We start from the raw sequence: 8192 nt of genomic DNA, 5'->3' as shown, positions 1-8192 counted from the left end.
AGGAGAACAGTAGAAAAGTAGAAATTTAGAAATAGTGTCAAAAGAATACAGCACCACACTGGGAAAATGCATTGAAAAATTAGAGGAAACAGAAGAAAGGTGGAAAGCAGATAATACTACAAGAGAATTAAAATAAGAAAAGACCAAAAAAAAAAAAAAACTAGTTTGCAGTGAGAAAAGGAGAAGAGGAAAGAAAAGAAATGTTTGAGAGTGTTAAGTAATAATCTTGAGTTGTTGGAGTTGGGGAGGTTTTCTTTCTCCTTCATCTCTTCACCTTCTTTATAAAGATGTAACAGTAAAACTAATTACATAGGTTTAAAAAAAACCCGCTGGAAATTTCTGCTTACTTTTATTTCATATCCACAAAAAGATAAATGGTCAGAAATGGCAGGAGCTAATGTGAGGAAAAAAGAAAAAGTACTTCTTTTCTAGATTTCAATTTGAGTCTAAAACAAAATAATGGTACACATAGATACCACTGCTGGTTCCAGTCATTAAGGATTGCTTAAAACAAGTCTCAATAAAATATTCCTAAAGAAAATATTATAAAATAACTAAAATATGGAAGGAAAAGGAATACAATGAAAAGGCCACATTAATATAAATTAAATCTAGTTACTCCCTATTTTTGCATTACCTTTATGAGAAAAAACAACTTTTCATTCCTTTAGTTCATGATATCTAGACTCTCTCAGACATCAGTGTGTGTATGTATGTGTGTGTGTGTTTGTGTGTGTATGATGTTTTAGAGTCAAATTATAGGGACCACACAGCAAAAGTGACACCTAAAAAAATGTCTAATGAATCTCTCTAGAAATGTATTTATAAACACATTATGCTAGTTGCAAATAAGAACATACAAACCACATTATAAACTTAGAATAACACATTTCTAAATAGAGGTGAGCTCACTCATTTAATTTTCACAGCTAGAGAAAAACAATTGAAAGAACCTCTTGTTGACTCATATACTTTGTTGAATTATTCCCATCTCTATGGAGAATATCTTTTTTAATGTATCAACTGCTTTTGATGTGGATGTCAAAAGCATCCATCATTGGATGTTTAAATGCAAATATTCATTGTATCCTGAGTAAACAGAACTGTATCTATCACAAATTAGCTACTTGATAAATAACTTGACATTGCTATGGGTGAATGAATAAAGTGCTTTTTCTCTGTGCTTTGAAATGAATTCTGTGCAACAAATAGTTTTAAAATGGTTATTCTAGGCAGAAATTTACTCTATTGAGTAGATAGATGTCCCATAAGGTTTAGTAAGACTTGGTATTAGAAGGAACAAGTAGATAATTCCACACTTGTGCCTCGTATGTATAACGTGGCTTAAAAAAACAAACACACACACACACACACACACACACACACACACACAACCAAATACCTCTTTCTATCTTCTTTCCTAACTGTAGTCAATTTACTGAGCCTCTGCTATGAGTTGAATGTTTCTGTAGCCACCAAAACCTATGTGCTGAAATCCTAAAACTCCCTCCCTGATGCTTCCACAATTTGAGGTTACAGTAAGAAGACCTCTGTGAAAATGTAGGCCTTCACTAGACAAATTTATAGCAATTTAGTTTTGAATTTCCAGCCCTCATTACTGTGAGAAATAAGTATCTGATGTTTTACAAGTCTATGGAGTTTTGTAAAGGAAAATGGACTAAAAGAACCTCCACTGCATGTTAGTTGGGAGATCTTTTAACTCTATTTGACAGAAACTGAACTTTTGCTCAACACAAAAATTTCAGGATACAAATATCTTTGGGTAGGATTGGAGCCTGAAATTCTAGGACTATTGGATCTCACCTCCCCCTTTGGTGATTTGGCTTCTTTCTCTTTGAGCACTGGTAAGTCCAAGCTTATATCTTCACAATTTTGCACCTGGAAAAGGAAGAGGTCATTGTGGCAAGTTCCTAGGAAAAGATTTTGATAAGTCCATCTTAGGTTACAGATACACACCTCAGCCAATCACTGTAATTGGGATGGATTTTTAGAACACAAAGCTGCTGTAATTAGTTTACATTCTTTTGTTTATTTCCTTTATTGTCTTGCTGGGTGGGGGTACATTGTAGCATTTACACAGGTCTTTACAATGTATCAAATATACTATACATGTGACATTCTTAACATAGGAAAGTCATATATTTATATATCATGATTTTCCAGCAGGTGGCAGTAAACACATTATTCTACAAAAATCTGTACATCATGAAATTTTTCTGATAGATGGAAATAAAGCATTTTTAGGAAACAATACCCTTTTCAAAATTCACCCAGAGAAAGATGCTGTACAAATTAGCAGTGATCCTGTTTGAGTGAGTAGCCAGTAGTGAGAAAGTGAAATGATACACCCCACCTAGATTAAGTTGCCTATCCATGTGGCCATTTACTCCTTAAAAGAAAATATGTGCTACTGAGAAAATAAATAACTATATGTGTACTACATAGTCTTTATATTGAATTTCATACCATACTTTTATTTCACATTTACATATTGACATTTTAAAATTATTTTTGCTCCCCCAAGCTAGCTTTACTCAAGTTTTAGATTTGGCATTCAAGTTTACTTATCCATTTTAATCTTAGGGCCAGGTCTCACATATCAAGTCCTCACGCAACTCTGCTGAGGAGTTCCACCACATGTACAAGGAGTGCTCATTTACTTTCTTCTCACTTAAATCTTCAGTAGTTACCACTCATCCTGAAATTCACCTCTCATCTTGGAATTAATGAAACAGGAAGTAAGAGAACTTAGGACTTTCAATACATCCAGAAATCTCACTGGAGAGAGTTCTAGTTCTAGAATTTCAGCTGTGGCAAAATGATGTTCCTAAAACTTGGCCACTGCCACTCTGCACATTTTAACAGCCCCTTTTCCTGGGAGGTGATTCACTCAAGGAAATCTTGATTGTTTAGCAGAAGTCAATATACCTTGCAAGCATGAAAACAATTGAAAATTCTACTCAGTCATTTATGTAACCAGATAATTTTAATAGAGTCATGGATTTTCCTGTCCTTAAATTTCAGCATCTTTTTGTCCCACAGAAGTGAATAAAAGTGAACCAAAATAAAGTGAGAGACGGGAGAGAATTTGGAAGAGGCCTTAGACCAGGTATTAGGTGCCACCAATTATCCACTACCTGTAGCTAGATACAGTATGCAGTTTTAGTTCTTCTTCCAATGTGTAAATGAATGAACTGGCTGACCCAACTTTGGCAGTATAGTAAGTATTCAAGGACACTCCACATAATGCTGAAGTGTAGGTCCTTATGTACCCTATCAATCTAAGCTGGTGGTTCTTGATACAAGCACTGGGGTCTGTGATGATGCTACTATTCTTTTTACTTGCACTCTGTACTGTTTTCTCACCAGAAGACCATGAGCTACCATGGGCTATCCTTCAACCCAGTCCTCAGATATATAAAGCAGTATTACTATGGATTGAATGTTTGTGTCCCTCCATCTAAATTCATATGTTAAAACTCTAATCTGCAGTGTGTTATGTTATTTAGAAATGGGGCCTTTGACAGGCAATAAAACATAATTGGGCTGCCTCATTCCCCATCCCCTCCCTGCCACCATGAGATCAGGTCTTCCCAGAAGCACCTGTCTTTGCTTCCAGGGTTCCTTGGAACTCCTGCTGCTGCTGAGCAAGGGCTCTGTTGCGGTGATTGCTGTTCAAGGTCTAGAAACTAGAATTTGTGTTCCTTAATTGCAGTCCTGTCACTTCCCCATTGTGGTCAAACCCCCTCTCTCCTAGTTCCTGTTTGGCCTGCTCCAAATTCAAAAGTTGAGAGACCACAATTGGGTCCATGCACCAGGGCCAGTTCCTCCTTTACAGTATTAATTTCTGTTAGTTGTGCCTCCAGCTTCTGCCTCTCTGACAAGGATTTATTCAAGTCCTTCTGTGGCTGTTCATATTTTCCACTTCTCTCTGCAGATTCTTTGAGATCAACTCAGCTGTGGAGAGTGGGGTGAGCAGGTGGCCATAAAGGGTCGCAAACTCTGGGGAAAGGTACAAGAACTCCTTGTTCTGGCCAAGAGTTTCCCCTTCTTCACTAAAAAAGTCTCAGTTTTATTAAACATACTTTCATAAATACTATTCTAAAATTTCTCATGATTATTCTGGACATATTTTACTCTTTCAAAGGACTGATTCTATAAGACTAGATTATTCTATAGGAGGATTTCATCAGGAATTGTGTGTGTGTGTGTGTTACAGTAGTATTTTTGTTTTTTCCATATAACAAGCTTCGTTCTGCTATTTTCATTCATGCTTATTTGTATTGAAATTTACTATCTTCTGAGTGTTTTCCAATGTCACATAATCATCTCATTTGATGCTTGGGCTATTCCAATAAACTCTTTTCTGTTCTTGAGTGCCTTAAAATAGTGTACCTTCTCCTTCATATCAGAAAGTGAAGGATAGACCCTGCTTATTTTTAGCTGTCAGGTAACTGACTTCTTATCTATCTTTGCTGCAGGCCATTCGAGAATAGAAAAGGAAGGTTGAGAGATAGATAACTGGTTTGAAATAGAAAGGAAAAGTCTCCCATTCTCAACCTCAGACTGAGAATTATTCAGCAAACTTCAAACACTATGCCTATTTAAAATTTCTGAAGCATAAGATTGAATCCTTAGGGTTTGGGATAATATTTCCATGTTCCCTGTACTATGACAATGAAGATTTCCCTGTTATAAAGGCATGGCAGTTTATGAAAGAGAAAGTGATTGTTCAGGTGGCATTCATTTGCAGACATAAAAGAGCTCTAACTACACTAATGTCATCAAAAAAATAAAGGGGAAAACTTTTGTCTCTATACTGTGCACCACACATTTGATTGGCAGCTCAGCACTGCTGACACTCATGAGCTGTTCAGCAGAAACAGCTGTGAATAGGAAGTGTGGTAGATGACAGACACTTAGCACATCACCAATGCCTGCACAGTAAGATTCATCAGCTTCTCCTTGAGAGCCAAGTGCCAGGTCACAATGTGGTAAATAAAAACCACATTGTTCAGTAACATGACTGTTGTATTCAATTTGCTCCTGACTCAGATTTATATTGATTCAGTAGTTACTGCCTTAATAACAGTAATTAGAATCAATAATCAATTATATTGGGGCCATATACTGTTTCTTATTTACCATTGCTTAAAGAACCATTGTAATCTATAGTGTTTCACTAAATCCATTGACAAATTGAATATTATAAAAATTTGACATTTTTATTTTGACATTATACATAATTTAAATTTGTTAAATTTTTTAAAAATAAATAATACTCATAATGTTAGCAAAATTAAGTGGGGGGAGACCTAAATCATTTCCTACTGAAAGTATTCTGCTGTCACATATTAGACTGGACGGAGGTAAAAGGTAGGATGGTCGATCATTGGAGCCTAGTCGGGCTTTGAATTAATAAAATAAGGCAGACTTGTCCACTGCAGTTTGCAGTGTTGTGTGCCCAGAAGTCTCACCTGTACAAACTCCATTCATATGTTCTTTTGCTCCCTGGCTTCCAGATTGGTTTAGAAAATGGAGACTAGAGAAAGAGTATGTCTTTGTCTGCCATGTTTCCTATAGTGAAGCCTTGGTATGAGACTCCCAGAAAGGGCTCAAATTCAGTCCTCTCTGATCATTCACTTCAAGTGAGTCTTGAGCCTAACACCAGCAAAATTAGCTCTCTTGCTGAAGGAGATGGGAACTCTCTGAATCTTGCTGTACTCTCAATTTTTTTTTTTAGCTTTAAATTAATCATATATGGAGCTTATTTTCCTTCTTCAGTGCATTAATATTGCTAAGTTGCCACCACCATATTCAAAATTCCCTATACCTTCAAAAGGCCTTCAAGTTGTTACCCGTCAGTACCCAACTGTCTTTTGGATTCTATCTCCTATTGTTCTTCTGTCCACTCAAGCTGTCCTGCCCTCCTCTCCTGTTTGTTGTTCATCTCAGCCTCTGACTGAAATGATTTTTTCCACAGATACAAGATTTTATTACTCATTCCTTTGTAGTTATTCAAATAAAACCTTTGCAGTGGTATATTTTCTGGACCGCCTCACCATTATCTTTAAGGTGAATACTAATATTATGATTATATATTTTTTCTGATTAAATGCTAAATGTTTGAAAAAGTCATGTTTTCCATGATCTTCAGAAAAATCATGCTTGGCATACATCCACACTTCATACCTTTTAACCAAGCATATTATAACAGAAATTCATGAGCACCATTATGTTCAAAGTATCTAAACACTGCCTTTCCTTGTTTGTTTTGTGTTATGTGTGACTGAGAAAGTGCACACCTCAGGAGAGAATCCACCTGGCCAGGGAGCACAGTTCTTCCTGACTCTCTCCTTTCCCACATTTTTTACCTTTTTTTTCTTTTTCACTACTGAGATTTGATATCAGGGCCTTGCACTTGCTAGGCCTGTGCTTTACCACTTCAGCAATACCTCCACTCCTGTTTTCACATTGTTTTTATTTTGCTGGGGGTACATTGTGACATTTACAAAAGTTCTTACAATATATTATAGCTGAATTTACCTCCCCTATTTCCACATTTTTAAAGGAAATTTTTAAAGGAGGGTAAAATGACAAAGTTCTTTATTTGAATAGGCTAAAAATTCCAGGGGTCAGTTTGCTGTTGTGTAGCTTGCTCATTTATAAGAAACAAATCAAGAGTGCTCATTCAAAGGAAGCATCATACTAGTATCATGATGGTGTGAAATGATCAGAAATGAATTGTGAAGAAATTTTGAAAGTATATATGAATGGCTGCTGTTCCGTCCTCTAACTCTCCACATGGATTTACACCATATTTTCAGCTCAAATGATTGGCTCATCAGTGCTCAATGGAAAGTCAGGGAACACTACAGAACAAGATTAAGGTAGTGTCTACTGTCAGTGTGTTTTATGCCCTAACTCAGTTCAACTTTACAAGCATCCTATGGGTTGGGTTCTATATTTATTCTTATGTACCAATAAGAAAACTGAGGTAAAAAGAAAATGTGCGTGGTCACAAGGAAGGAAGTAACAGAGCTCTGAAAATTAATTCGAGCTTTGACAGAATACAAAGCCAGATTTTTTTTTTTCTTTGTGGTGCCCTGAGATCAAACCAGGGTCTTGTGCATACCAGGCCAAGTGGTCCACCACCAAAGTATATGCCCAGCCACACATTTGTCTTGTTTTGTTCGAGTTTTCCCTCAGGGTTAAAAACCAGTACTCTTTATTACTTCTTGAGGCAAGAAAAAGAGTGATATTTGATATCTGTCATGTATTTGCAAGTGGAATAAGTGTTGTCCTTTCTTGCTCACAATTTTTCACCTCTATAATGAAGACATTCTACGTGATCGTCTCTAAGAAGCTTTCCACCTGCAATAGTCCGTATATTCAATCATTTACCAAGTGATCCCCCATCACATGTTAGGAACATTTAAACTGCACCGCTAGATTGTCTCAACAATGAGTTCAAATGATTTGCTTTTTTGCATTGCTTTTTCCTAGGAGTTTGTATCAGGAGTCAATATAAGTCACTATGTGCATTTTTGCTTCTGTCCCTAGATACCTCCCACCATGAATATTAAAAACACAAACACGTAAATTTTTCAAGAATTGGGACATATCCTCTTTACTTTAATAACATATTTTTTATTCCAGACACATGGAGTGTATGCATAGAAAACCCTCCATATTTATATAATTGACTATGTATTCTCATTTTCCATTTAGCTCTTTAATAATGCAAAAATGAATCAAAGATCTGGAAAGTTTTCTCTGATGGCTGAATCCTATTACTTGAGTCATAAAAGTGATACCAGAAAAACACAAGATCTTTTATGATCTCACATTTTTATATTCCAGAAGCTCTAAATGTTTCCCACTTATATAAAAGCAAGTACTTTTGCCATTTTGTGTTTTGTGTTTCTAGCAGCCTTACATAGTTTACATGACAGAAGTAATTATTCTCAACATGTTTCTCTTTTGTTCATAGATAATCGATGTTATGCATTGCTAAAGGTATATTTTCCCACATATCATGCCAGGGACATCTTTTCAGCATGCATAGATTTAATGCCTGTATAACACCATCATTTTAAAACAGATATATTTTGATCCATATTCTTTTGAAATAATAATGCCAGGAAAGTACTTCCACTGAATTTAGCTAT

Source organism: Castor canadensis, chromosome 6 (assembly GCF_047511655.1).
Source record: "Castor canadensis chromosome 6, mCasCan1.hap1v2, whole genome shotgun sequence".
NCBI lineage: Eukaryota > Metazoa > Chordata > Mammalia > Rodentia > Castoridae > Castor > Castor canadensis.
The sequence above is the reverse complement of the archived record's forward strand: the minus strand, read 5'-3'. Positions refer to the sequence as shown.